Raw genomic sequence first — 14,341 nt, 5'->3', positions numbered from 1 at the left:
TCTTTTTTATGGTAATCAGTGTTGAAATGGAATGCAACAATGAAATTCATATGGCAGTGCATTGTGCTGTAGCCTGCAGCAACCAGAATATAGCCTATGTTTAAAAATGTTACTCTTTTATAATGCGTATTGTACGGTAATTGTATGTTAGGAAATCACTGCCTACATAGAGAGAACAGGCAAAATCTACTGCCTAAATAGAGACTACATACAAGATCTACTGCCTACATAGAGACTACATACAAGATCTACTGCCTACATAGAGACTACATCAGGGGTTGACAAATTTGCTTGGAATCTAGGAGCCAGCTTAAAAAGTTAGGAGCCAGGTCCGTGACGGCGATCCGGACCTGTCCCTGGCCTGACATGGAGACGAGTGAGGGGAAGATAGCAGCGCCGTCGCCGCCCCCCCCCGTCTCCAAGTCATTGCCCATAGCTCTTAGAGGGACATTTTATTTATTTTTTTCAAATGACAATTTTTTTTTCAATTGCATTTTAGTGTAAATATGAGATCCGAGGTCTCTCTGACCCCAGATCTCATATTTAAGAGGACCTGTCATGCTTTTTCTATTACAAGGGATTTTTACATTCCTTGTAATAAGAATAAAAGTGACACAACATTTTTTTTAAAAGAACAGTGGAAAAAAAAAAAAGTTAAAATAAGCAGAAATTTTTTTTTTTAAACGCGCCCTGTCCTGCCCGCATATAAAATCGGTGTTCGAACCACACATAGGAGGTAGCGCCGTGATCGGTAGAGCGAGAGCAATAATTCTAGCCCCAGACCTCCTCTGTAACTCAAAACGTGCAACCTGTAGAATTTTTTTAAACGTCGCCTATGGAGATTTTAAAGGGTAAAAGTTTGTCGCCATTCCATGAGCGGGTGCAATTTTGAAGCGTGACATGTTGGGTATCAATTTACTCGGCGTAACATTATCTTTCACAATATAAAAAATAATTGGGCTAACTTTACTGATGTCTTATTTTTTTATTAACTAAATTATTTTTCCCAACAAAAGTGCGCTTGTAAGTCCGCTGCACAAATACGGTGTGACAGACAGTATTGCAACAACCACCATTTTATTCTCTAGGGTGTTAGAATAAAAAATATATAAAATGTTTAGGGGGTTCTAAATAAAGGGAAGTGGCAGGTAATATAAAACAGGCAGAGGAAACTTCATTAGCATTGCTGGTTTGTCATACCAACAGCGACCACAAGAGGGCGCCAGATTCCATAAGGAATCATAGGACCGCAGAAGGCCTCAAAGCCGCGGCCTAAATTTTCGGCCGCCGGCGGAACGGCCCAACTCGATCACGCTGGGGGGGTCCACAGAGACAGGATACCCCCAGCTGTGCTGCCCCAGGCGCGAGGTCGCTATTTCTAGTCGCCAATGCGACCGGGCGCCCGGGTTTTGTCGAGCCCTGGACTACATACAAGATCTACTGCCGACATAGAGACTACATACAAGATCTACTGCCTACATAGAGACTACATACAAGATCTACTGCCTACATAGAGACTACATACAAGATCTACTGCCTACATAGAGACTACATACAAGATCTACTGCCTACATAGAGACTACATACAAGATCTACTGCCTACATAGAGACTACATACAAGATCTACTGCCTACATAGAGACTACATACAAGATCTACTGCCTACATAGAGACTACATACAAGATCTACTGCCTACATAAACAGAACATACAAAATCCACTGCCTATATAGAGAGAATATACAAGATCCACTCCCTACATAGAGAAAACATGCAATATCTGCTGCCTACATAGGGAAAACATACAAGATCTACTGCCTACACAGAGAGAGCATGCAAGATTCACTGCCTACATAGAGAGAAACATACAAGATCTACTACCTACATAGAATAAACATGCAAGATCCACTGCCTACATAGAGAGAACATATGAAATTCACTGCCTACATAGGAAGAAGATGCAAGATTTACTGCCTACATAGAGAAAACTTGCAAGATCCACTGCCTACATAGAGAGAACATACAGTGCCTTGATAAAGTATTCATACCCTTTTAAATGTTCCACATTTTGTCATGGTACAACCAAAAACATAAATGTATTTTATTGGAATTTTATGTGATAGACCAACACAAAGTGGCACATCATTGTGAAGTGGAAGGAAAATGATAAATGGTTTTCAAATTTTTTTGCAAATAAATATGTGAAAAGTTTGACGTGCATTTGTATTTAGCCTCCTTTACTATGATACCTCCAACAAAAATCTAGTGGAACCAAGTGGTGTAGTGCTTAGCATTCTCGCCTAGCAGTAAGAAGGGTTGCTGGTTCGAATCCCAACCATGACACTACCTGCCTGGAGTTTGCATGTTCTCCCTGTGACTGCGTGGGTTTCCTCCGGGTACCTTGGTTTCCTCCCACAATCCAAAGACATGCAGGTAGGTTAATTGGCTAGTATATGAATGGGGACCTTGGATTGTGGGCTCCTTGAGGGTAGGGACCGATGTGAGTATGCAATGTACAGGGACAATTGTAGACACTCACTCAGGTTGAACTGGATGGACTGGTGTCTTTATTCAACCTTACTAACTATGAAACTGCCTTCAGAAGTCACCTAATTAGTAAATAGAGTCCACCTGTGTGTAATTTAATCTCAGCATTAATACAGCTGTTCTATGAAGCCCTCAGAGGTTCTTTTAGAGAACCTTGGTGAACAAGCAGTATCATGAAGGCCAGGGACACACCAGACATGTCAGGGATAAAGTTGTGGAGAAGTTTAAAGCAGATTAGGTTATAAAAAGAAATATCCCAAGCTTTGAACATCTCATGGAGAGCACTGTCCAATCCATCATCCTAAAATGGAAAGAGTATGCCACAACTGCAAAGCTACCAAGACAAGGCCGTCCACCTAAACCGACAGGCTGAGCAAGGAGAGCATTAATCAGAGAAGCAGCCAAGCGGCCCATGGTAACTATGGAGGAGCTGCAGAGATCCACAGCTCAGGTGGGAGAATCTGCCCACAGGACAACGATTAGTCGTGCACTCCACAAATCTGACCTTTATGGAAGAGTGGCAAGAAGAAAGCCATTGTTGAAAGAAAACCAAAAGAAGTCCCATTTGCAGTTTGCAAGAAGCCATGTGGGGACATTTGGAAGAAGGTGCTCTGGTCAGATGAGACCAAAATTTTACTTTTTGGCCCAAAAGCAAAGTGTTATGTGTGGCGGGAAACTAACACTGTACATCACCCTGAGCACACCATCGCCACCGTGAAACGTGGTGGCAGCAGCATCATGTTGTGGGGATGCTTTTCTTCAGCAGGACAGGGAAGCTGGTCGGAGTTGATGGGAAGATGGCTGGAGCCAAGTACAGGGTAAATTTTATGAGAAAAAAGAGTCAGCAAAAGAATTGAGACTATAATGGAGGTACACTTTCCAGCAGGACAACAACCTTAAACATAGAGCCATAGCTACAATGAAATGGTTTAGATCAAAGCATATGCATATGTTAGAATGGTCCAGGCACAGTCCAGATTTAAATCCAATTGAGACTCTGTGGCAAGACTTGAAAATTGCTGTTCAAAGATGCTCTTTATCCAATCTCTCAGAGCTTGAGCTTTTTTGCAAAGAAGAATGGGCAAAAATGTCACTCTTTAGAGGTGCAAAGCTGGCAGAGACATACCCCAAATAAACTTGCAGCTGTAATTGCAGCGAAAGGTGGTTCTACAGAGTATTGACTTGGGGGCTGAATACAAATGCATGCCACACTTTGCAGATATTTATTTGTAAAAAAAAATTGAAAACCATTTATCATTTTCCTTCCACTTCACAATTATGTGCCACATTGTGTTGGCCTATCACATAAAATACATTTATGTATTTGGTTGTAACATGATAAAATGTGGAAAATTTCAAGGGGTATGAATACTTTTTCAAGGCACTGTATGAGATCCACTGCCTGCATGAAGAGAATATGCAAGGTCCACTGCCTACATAGAAAGAACATGCAATGCCCACTGCCTACATAAAGAGAACATGCAATGCCCACTGCCTACATAAAGAGAACATATGAGATCCACTGCCTACATAGAGAGAACATATGTGATATACTGCCTACATAGAGAGAACATATGTGATATACTGCCTACATAGAGAGAACATATGTGATCTACTGCCTACATAGAGAGACCATGGAAGGTTCGCTGCCTGCATAGAGAGAACATAGAAGGTCCACTGCCTGCATAGAAAGAATATGCAAGGTCCACTGCCTACATAAAGAGAACATATGATATCCACTGCCTACATAGAGAGAACATATGAGATCCACTGCCTGCATAGAGAGAACATGGAAGGTCCACTGCCTGCATAGAGAGAACATGGAAGGTCCACTGCCTGCATAGAAAGAATATGCAAGGTCCACTGCCTACATAGAGAAAACATGCAAGATCCACTGCCTACATAGCGAGAACATATGAGATCCACTGTCTGCAAAGAGAGAACATGCAATGTCCACTGCCTACATAGAGAGAACATATGAGATGATATCCACTGCCTGCATAGAGAGAACATGGAAGGTCCACTGCCTACATAGATAGAACATATGAGATCCACTGTCTACATAGATAGAACATGCAAGGTCCACTGCCTACGTAAAGAGAACATATGAGATCCACTGCCTACTTAGAAAGATTATATGAGATGATATCCACCGCCTACATAGAGAGTACATACAAGAACCACTGCTGAATTCGGCAGACAGTACCTCCAATAAAAGTGGCATATTCGAGTGAATGCAGCTTCACCCCAACCTCCCTGTAACCCTGTGTAATGCATGAAGTTTTGGCACAGTGGTCTTGGCTTTTGAAGGTTAAAACAGAGCGAGGAGGTGGCAAATTGCCTTCCAGCCACCTGTCAACCCCCTCTGAAAAGTGTTCCACCATGGATTGCTTTTCAGAAGGGCAGCAAGGGCTGCTGCAAGTACAAACGAGCCCTAAAGTTTTAACTGACACAACAGCACCCATATGTTACACCTACCAATAGAGGTGATTTGTTTTTACACAGCAAACGTCCCAAAATGTATTTTTTTTTTTTTACCCAAATTCAGCTTTAATTGATGTAAGCCAAGCGGTCCTATATCTGATATTTGGGAGGAAGCCTTCAATTATTCTGGATTTAGTCTTTAACAGTCTCTTATAATAGAATAAAACTCTTTGACTCGATAGCTTCTTGTAGTATTGCAGCAGTCTTCATTATGACTGCCATACAATCTTTATTGTCAATGTTTGAAACGTCATCAACTGGTTTCGCAATATTTATCTGACACCCGAATCTGGCTTTAGGGTGTATGAGCAAGTTTTGATTGCATTAGGAATATTACATGTAGAACAGGGACTGCTGTTATTGGTATGTATACTATGTATAGCAGTGTGGAATTTGTCTGCAGTGTGTATCTCAATAAAACGAAAATAAATAATGGCAATATTTATAATTAATTAAACATGACTTTGTTCACAAACATGTCCTGGATTTCATAAATCCGTCATGGAACCCACAATTTTGTGTCTGTCTGCTGCTATGTTAGTAAAGCATGCAAGGCATTGTAAGAATGCTAGCAGGCAGCATGATAAGATTGTGCAACCGCTGTTGTTTAAAACGGGAACATTGTCTGACCTCCACTGAGTGCTCACCCTGGTGTTGTATGTGCTTCAGCTTTATTGTGGTGAAAAGAACACTCGGCATGTCAAGCATTGTCCCTAGCAGCCAACGTATGCCAATAATGAGCATTTTGGGGTGTGTGGTATAGGCATGTAGAGGAGTCAAAGACTAGGAACGTCTACATATCAACTAAAAGACAGATAGAATTTGGAAAATTGTTAACCCCGAATACTCCCTTATCTTTCTATAGCACACCATGTTTTTCAGCTTCTGTCATAATTGGATTACGCAAGAATTTGAATGAAAAAAACAATATTTTTTTTTTTATTATTATTTTTTTTAGCCCCTTGTTTAGCTGCTTTACTTCAATTTCTAATGCTATCAAGAAATACCTGTAAAAGAAGAGTGTAAATTCTGGGAATTCTTCTGCTGAAGTGCAAAGGGGAACCAGCACCTTGGGAAGTGCTGACCTCCATGGTCTCCTGCATCTCTCACTGGAGGCTCCTGATGACCACCATGTCACTGCTTCTTACTGTAATGTATGGGGGGCAGCAGGAAGAACCACTGAGAACTACCGTATGTGGAACCCAGGAGATTGACACTCCCAGAAGTGTCAGTTTCCCTTACTATACTATACGGCTACTTTACTACTATAGTGCTGCGTTTATATGTGCACAAAATCTGAATGCAGCATTTTTTGTATTCATGTGAACGATCCCGAAGCTGGTCATACACTACCAGATTCCTTCACCTGACTTGTATGGATGGAGGAATATGTTAGTGTATGGCCAGCTTAAAGTGTTACTAAACCCAGCACCCTGCATTCACTTTATCCAGTTTCCCACAGTTCACAGAACATGAAAATGCAATTATTTTAGAAATTATAAACTTCTAAATACCTTTTTCTCATCAGCAATAAGTAGCAGCCTTGTGACTTCTATCAGTGTCTGGTAAAGCTTGTAGGAGGAGTTTTCATTCTCCTGTAACTGTCCTATGAGGCTTCATGACCCCTGACCCTCTGTCTGGACAGTGCTGATTGGCCCTGTGCTAAACGCGTTTACCCAACCAACAAAAATATACACCAAACTGAGCATGTGCAGAGTGCCCCTATGGCTCTGTAGTATCAGCAGATAGACTGGGGACAGTGGAAGAAAGGCAGGATCAAAGAAGACCAGATCAAACAGACTTTGTACTAAATGCAGAGGATTAACCTTTTAGGTGCCACAGTGAGTATAACAAGCATGTTTTACTGCATATACAGACCGATTTTACTGTCGTGGGTTTAGTAACACTTTAACTCCACCATCCAAACCCTAACCCCCCCCACCTCTCTTTCCTGGCTACAAAATTATATTCTGACAATGGCATCCGCTAATACACTAATTGAAGTCTGCAGCTGATTGGCTTCTCTCTAGCAGGGGATGCCCACCCCGATTGAAATTAATTCAGTCCCTGATGAACTGGCTGAATTTCGATCAGTATATGGCCAGCTTTGGTGACTCGCTAAATAGTAAACCAAGAATAAGGAGAACAACCCTAAACCTTCATTAACAAGTTAGCAGTGACAGCTTCCATGCTTCTATTCTGACATGTTCCCTTTAAGATTGGCTCATAGGCAAGTCAAGCCAGCAGGCTTGATGTATAACAATGTCTGAACTATGTATATAGCCCATAACAACCAATTTTCTTCCCCCTTTTATGATTCCAGGGCAGACTAGAAAATGACAAGTACTAACTCTTTACTAGGGCTAAGAGACAGTACCTCCTTCAGACATTTTCAATTATGATGCCCAGTGTGTTTTTCCTGTCAAATCCTGAACTGTTTTCTTTAAAGCCGCCACTTGGAGCCGATGGAACACAGCAGTGGGATTGTGCGGTTACTCAGTTTGGATTGTATAGCCATTGAAATGTAATGTCTGGAGCCTCCGCTAAACCAGACGTTCCTGCCTAGCAAGAATAATTAGTAGATAAGGTCTTATTGTGTTCATTAGAAAAAAAAAAGTCTTCAGGAATGAAAGAGTCTGCTCATTTATCTTCAAAAGTCGCCTGTAATATGCTGAGATAGAGGTTAAATGACAGGCTACATGTAGCAATATCTCCCCACTTACATTGTATTGAAGAGGGTGTGATAGATGTCAGTTGGCTGTCAGACAAGTAGAGTGTAGACATCAAAGGTAAGTGTAGAAGGAAGGAGAACATCTAATAACACAGGTAACTGTAATAATAGACACTGTACAAACTTGGCCTAAAGGTTACAGCATCTGTATATGCCAAGATATACTTTATACTGTGTGATATATATATATATATATATATATATATATATATATATACATATATATATATATTTTTCTTTTTTTCCGCCTGTGCTATGTATTGTCTTCATGAACCATTTGTGTGCTCTCTTTATTATGCCATAAAAATTATATGGGCCACCAAGCATCCATGTCAATGAAAAGAAAATTATCTTTATAGTTGTAATCCTGCATTCTAGTATTTCAACTTATGACATTTTAAACCCCACCCTTCTCATCACAAACTCCAAGTCCAATTTCCCCATATTTTGGCAAGGAATGTCTACTTTAACTTAAACAATTGGGCTTTCTTGTGCAAATAGATACAGAACAGTTGGGAGGCAAGACCCTATAAAAAGAGCTGACTATACATAAAGGGATTTAGCCATTAGTTTGTAATTATTACAGCCCTTCAACCAACTTTAATGACAGTTCAGAAGTTTATCATATACGGTAAGTACGTTGTAACCTGTACATTGTGTACCACAGCAAAGAACAGGTAGATTGTAAAATTGTTCCATTCAATGTTTCTTTCAAGATTTGATATTGTTGTATATATTGTGTTTTCCTTGCTCATGTAATCCTACATTTATTTATTTATTTCAGGTACTTATATAGCGCTGTCAATTCACGCAACACTTTACATATACATTGTAAATTCACATCAGTGCACTTAAGCTGGCCACAGATGGATTTAAATTTGGCTGGTTCAGCAGATACTGGCAGAAATTCAATCCATCTATGGGTAGCCTGGTTGTACAGAAGTCAATCTCTTGATCAACTTCTGTACAACCAGCCTGTTGAAGACTTTTCATTTGATCAGTGCTGCCCCAGTGGTGCTATGAGTGTATTCTGATGGTGGGGAAGCCTCCCCACTGTCAGAATACAATAGCTCCATGGGAGGGATTCCCCCATCCACATTGAGTGCGTGAATGGGAAAATCAATTCATTTTCTTTTGTTCAACCTGCTGGGCGAATTAAAGTAAATGAATGTATGGCCAGTCTTAGACCAACCTTTTATTTTAATTACATGATGTGTTTATGCTGGTTTTGCATGAATGTTTTTAAGGTTCATTCTACAAGGCTGTCATTTTTATCCTTCTGTTAGGCTGGCCATATGTGGAGCACATTTGTCCAATTTCCTAAGAAATCCGCTCAATTCCCTCATCAACACAGTGTTGATGTGGGAATCCCTCCTGCCAAACCTTTGTCTTCTCCCGCCAAGAGAAGACAGCAATTATTGCTAGCAACTATAGCAGCCGCTAGTGATAATCGCAGGTAAAACTTGACATGATGGCTGTACCAAGTTGGTCAATCGATCAACTTGGTACATTCAGCCTTCGCATACACTGTTCGATTCTCGGCCGGTTCCTGCTGAACTGGCTGAGATTTGAAACGCGTATGGCCTGCCTTAGTTGATGACTTGCAATATGTATGCAGCTAGTGCAGTGTTGGGAATTCTAACCTGCCTGTTTGTTACAGATAGTAAATTGTACACTAAGAAAAAAGGTGATGGCCCTGGAGCATGCTCCTTTAAAAACAAACAAGCAATGACAGATTATATATTATTATGACAGGTTCCTTTGATAAAGCCACTAACAATAGTGGTGTTTAGGAGAGAGGACACCATCTTTATACAGAAGAGTCTCATACAGGGTGGAAATTGCCTATGAAACAGCATAAAATATGATTTCTTATCAGTCAGCTTTGAGAAAAGATTAACTGAACTGAATATATTCTGCCTCGAAAAGCTGTATTAAGGGGCCTACGATCACCATGTATACATACATAAATAGTTCATAGTGTGACCTTGGTGCAAAGTTATTTGGTTTAAGATCATTGCAAGTGACAAGGGACACTCTTTGTATCTGGTGGAGAAGACGTTTAACCTTCCCATACAGAATAAGATCTATTTTAATGTAGACTAGACATTCACAAGAGCAAGTTTAAGCTAACTCTGTAAACTGTTAAACACTAAAGTCTGGATGTGTTTCTAAAAAAATCTAATTATTATTATTCGTAATTAATAACAGATAAAGATTGTTGACCACACCATTCTCTTGGGCTCCATCCACTCTAAACAGTGTGGATATGGATGGAGGAATCTTCACTTCCCTCTGTTGCATTCAAACAGCTGCAACAAAGGTTGTCTTAATACCTCAACAGTTGTATCTGAATGGAGACAGTCAATGTTCGGCCAACAATTTTCCGCCTGGTTCCTTCAATTTTTCAAACAGCCTCCCCTAATACTTACCTGAGCCGAATCGTGATCCAGCGATGTTCAAGCGAGCAACTGCTCTCTTGGGTCTCTGCCTCCTCACTTGCTGAGAGACAGAAGTGGGAGCCATTGGCTCCCCCACAGCTGCCAATCACAGCCAGTAAGGAGAGAGTAGAGGATGGTGCCAAGCCTCGTTCTGTGTGTCTTATGAACAACTCAGAGTGGGGCTCAGGAGTGGCCTGCACAAGTGCCCCCATAGCAAGCAGCTTGCTATGGTGGCACTCAGAGGAGAGGAGTAGCTAGGAGCTCCGGCGGGTGACCCAAGAAGAGAAGGATCAGGACTGCTCTGTGCAAAACCTTTTTCACAGAACAGATGAGTATAACATGTTTTCTTTTCTTTTTTTTTATGTACCTTTTAATATCACTTTTAGATGGTTTTATCAGTGGAGGGGTCCTTGCTATCAAAATACAATAGCACAGGGGGGAGGTTCCCCCATCCACCTTGATTGTGGATGGGGAAATCCATTCTTATTTTTTCTGTAACCTGGCTAGCTGATCAAAAAAACAAAAAAAATCCATCTATGGGCCAGCTTAACTTCCAGCTTAAAGTGGTTGTAAACCCTTAACCTACAGGTAAGCCTAGATTAAGGCTTACCTGTAGGTCCAAGAAATATCCCCCACACCTACACGGTTTAGCAGATATTTGCCGAAACACAGGCACTGCTGTCTACGGCGCATGCGCTGTAGACAGTTGGCGCGCAGGCGCACTGAGCGTGCCGCGGTCAGTGGCTATATGCCGCGAGTGGCGGCTCCCGTGCGCATGCGCGGGAGTGACGTCATCACGGCTTCGCCGAATGACAGCGGCGGAGCAGTGAGACTCACCGAGAAGATGGATGCGCCGGACTACAGGGGACAGCGGTGACTTCGCTGGCTTCTGTGTCAGGTAAGTGACACATAATACACTACTATGCGATGCATAGTAGTCCATTATGCTTTACCTTTGCAGGGAATGAAAGAGGAAGTAAAATCATCAGGGTTTACTTCCTCTTTAAGAAGTCCTTCTGATATTTTGTGCTGCAGTTTGCCTGGTGCCAGGGTACAAGTAGCACATTAGACCAAATGGCTCCATGTACACTTGGGTTCCACATCAATAGCACCTTACAAAGCACTGCATGAAATTGAACGCAGGCCATGGTGTCCGTGCACGGCAATCTTCCTTTCCAGTCTCCCCTTGATGGGTGTCCTTTCTGGGAGAGCTAAAGCACTATGCAGCTCAACTCATTTTTTCATGCGCACGAGATTCACTTGGCATAAGGTGTTTGCATGCACTAAGACTAGCCACAGATTGCAGATATGTAGTCGGAATTCCCATATTGCTCAACTGTCGTCAACTTGACTGATGGATTGATGAGATGAAGATCAGCAAGAAAATATTTTTCTTTTCTTCATAGAAAGGAGAGTAAATTGTGCCTAAAAAATATTCTAAATGGAATTGATCAAAACCAGACCAGACAAAAGCTAGAGCTGGTGTGAGTGGGAAACAATCAACTTCTATCCTCAGTTTGTTCATGTCTATTCTACAATAAAGACCCTGCCTGTTCACAAGTGCACAGTTTGACTTGTGTTTTGATAAATCTCCCCAAAGTTCATTAGCACCTCTGACCCTTCAAAGTAATCAGTGGGCTTCCAAAAAACACTGCTGTTAGGCTTTGTATGGCCATCTGTAGTGCATGTACTAGGCAATTGGAGGACTATGGGTAAGAAGTACTGTATTCCTTTCATTACATTTTTAGTTTTTTTTTTTTTTTGCACTTATTGAGCAGATAATATAAAATACTTCCAAAAATGTATTTACACACCAAATATGCACTTTAAATGTAATTACTTTATTAATCCTGTCTTGTTTTAAGACTTGCATGCATTTATTTACCTTTCTTTTGTTGCCATACAGCTGTATTTGCCCAGGTAATTAAAGAAAAACATCTGTTAATTAAACACCATAGGGTTGCTCTATATATATATATATATATATATATATATATATATATATATGTATATATATGTACTGTACATCTACCAAGGGACATTAGCATCATGGCCCACAGTAGAGCTATGTTTTGGGTTAACAAAAAAGAAACTTCGCTATATGTAGAGTTTTGTGTTACGTTTGGAAAATCTCTGCATGAGCTGGAGACTACTGTACCTTTCATTTAATGGAAGAGAATTAGCAAATATGTGCTGCACCTATCCATTGTCCGAGTGGTGGCGATAGTAGCAAAGTTTAGATGCCTTGCTACCACTCATTCTCATTAAGACTTGGTTCACACTGTCATTGCAATTTTATGTGCAGCTTGCTGACATCTGTGCGACTTCATTTAACAGATGTCAATGTAAGTCGCACTGAAATCACACAGAAATAGTTCAGGAAACTTTTTCATTGAAACAACTGAATTTTTAGAGGGATTTAGGTCCGTTAGAAATGATGGTTGAGAGGCTTTTGTGGGTGGGCACTAATGTATACGGTTTAAGTACATTTTGCATAATATGTCAGATCTTCTTTAGTATAGAAAATAATAAATATCATTAAATCTTGTGACTTTTAGCTGGCTGTTTTAGTGCAAACAGCCCTAGACATAATTTTTATCTAGTACATGCCTTCAGCAGTGGTTTTCCAACCACTTTAACCAGCTTGTTGACCAGCCTCCGCAGTTTTACTGTGTCAGAATGCCACGGGCAGGCGACTCGCCGTCATGTTTCATCGCTCCTTCTGGTGGCCACTAGGGACGCGTGCCTGCAGCTCGCCCCCAGAGCCACCCGCCAGGCTTCCGCGATTGCTTGCAACACGGCGAGAAGTGGGATCTCTGTGTGTAAACACAGAGATCCCGGTTCTCTGAGGGGAGAAGTGACAGATCATCTGTTCATACAGAGTATGAACAGCGATCTGTCATCTCCCCTAGTGATTCCCCTCCCCCTTCAGTTAGAACACACACTAGGGAACACAATTAGCCCCTTGATTGCCCCCTAGTGTTAACCCCTTCACTGCCAGTGACATTTTTACCGTAATCAATGCATTTTTATAGCACTGATAGCTGTATTAATGCCAATGGTGCCAAAAATGTGTCAAAATTGTCTGATGTGTCCGCCATAACAAGAAGAGAAGAAAAGATTGATCACACCCTTGAATCCGAAAGATGCTGTCGAATTTTCTTTATTGTCATGAGCCAGACAAAATTGCAATGATGATCCGCCATAATGTCGCAGTTACTATAAAAATTGCATATCACTGCCATTACTAGTACATTTTTTACATTTTTATGGCGCTATAACTTGCACAAACCAATCAATATACGCTTATTGCGATCAGTAACAGTTTAAGGAACCCTGAGCAATTTCTGGAGGAACTCTAGGGTTCCACAGAACCTTGGTTGAAAATGGCTAAGCTAGAAGTACAGTATGTGCTGAAGAAAATGCTTTTCAAGTAAAAGAGAGACAGGCAGGTGTCTCTTGTGTTGCCTGAAAGAAGGTATCCGTGCTACCTCTATAGATGTACTAGTTCTTGCTCATCTCTGCCAACCTTCCTAGTGCCAGCTGAGCACTTCTAAAGAGATGCAGAGCTCCTTCTTTGATAAAATTCTGACCTGTATCTACAAATACTTAAAACAGAAGGATATTTTAACTGGAAAGACCTGTTATGATCCCAGTATTGTTCTCAGTAGGCTGAAAGAGAAGAGGTTTTATGTGAAAATGTGAAAGGTTTTATTTTCAGTTTTTTTTTTTACTTACCTGAATTTATTAGATAAGTAAGGTGGTTTAAAAGTGCATTTATTCTTGGAAAATACGTAAGCCGCTACTGTTAAAGTCTCTCTTTCTAAATGGTAGTTGCCCAACCTCCATTCTCATACTTTAGTAGTTTGATTTGACTATCAATGGTAACCTTCATTCTTTATGACAGTGTCACTTTATTAAACACAGACTTTACTTGATTGACTTACTTTAACTAGGTATGCTTAAAGTGACACCGTCACCTTGCCTCTGCAGTATATTTGCAAAAACCCCTTTCTCTCCCGAACCCCTTGCACTCCTTTAATGCTTATCTCCATTGTAGACAGCATTCAAGTACAGGGGAGCATGTCAGCTTGTCCCTTCCTCTGTGACATTACTTAACCTGGCAGCCAGTTGTTGGCC

The 14,341-nt window shown here is 41.0% G+C and overlaps 2 protein-coding genes across 2 annotated transcripts in view; one reads left to right on the top strand and one right to left on the bottom strand.

The window, feature by feature from the left end:
• Nucleotides 1-14,341, top strand: part of CHLSN (cholesin) — a 573,216-nt gene that overhangs the window by 350,664 nt on the left and 208,211 nt on the right. The window lies entirely within an intron of this gene.
• Nucleotides 1-14,341, bottom strand: part of GPR146 (G protein-coupled receptor 146) — a 90,617-nt gene that overhangs the window by 41,438 nt on the left and 34,838 nt on the right. The window lies entirely within an intron of this gene.

Source organism: Lithobates pipiens, unplaced genomic scaffold (genome assembly GCF_037356315.1).
Source record: "Lithobates pipiens isolate NorthernLeopardFrog02 unplaced genomic scaffold, aLitPip1_a1.2 Scaffold_22, whole genome shotgun sequence".
Lineage (NCBI taxonomy): Eukaryota > Metazoa > Chordata > Amphibia > Anura > Ranidae > Lithobates > Lithobates pipiens.
The sequence above is the reverse complement of the archived record's forward strand: the minus strand, read 5'-3'. Positions and strand labels throughout refer to the sequence as shown.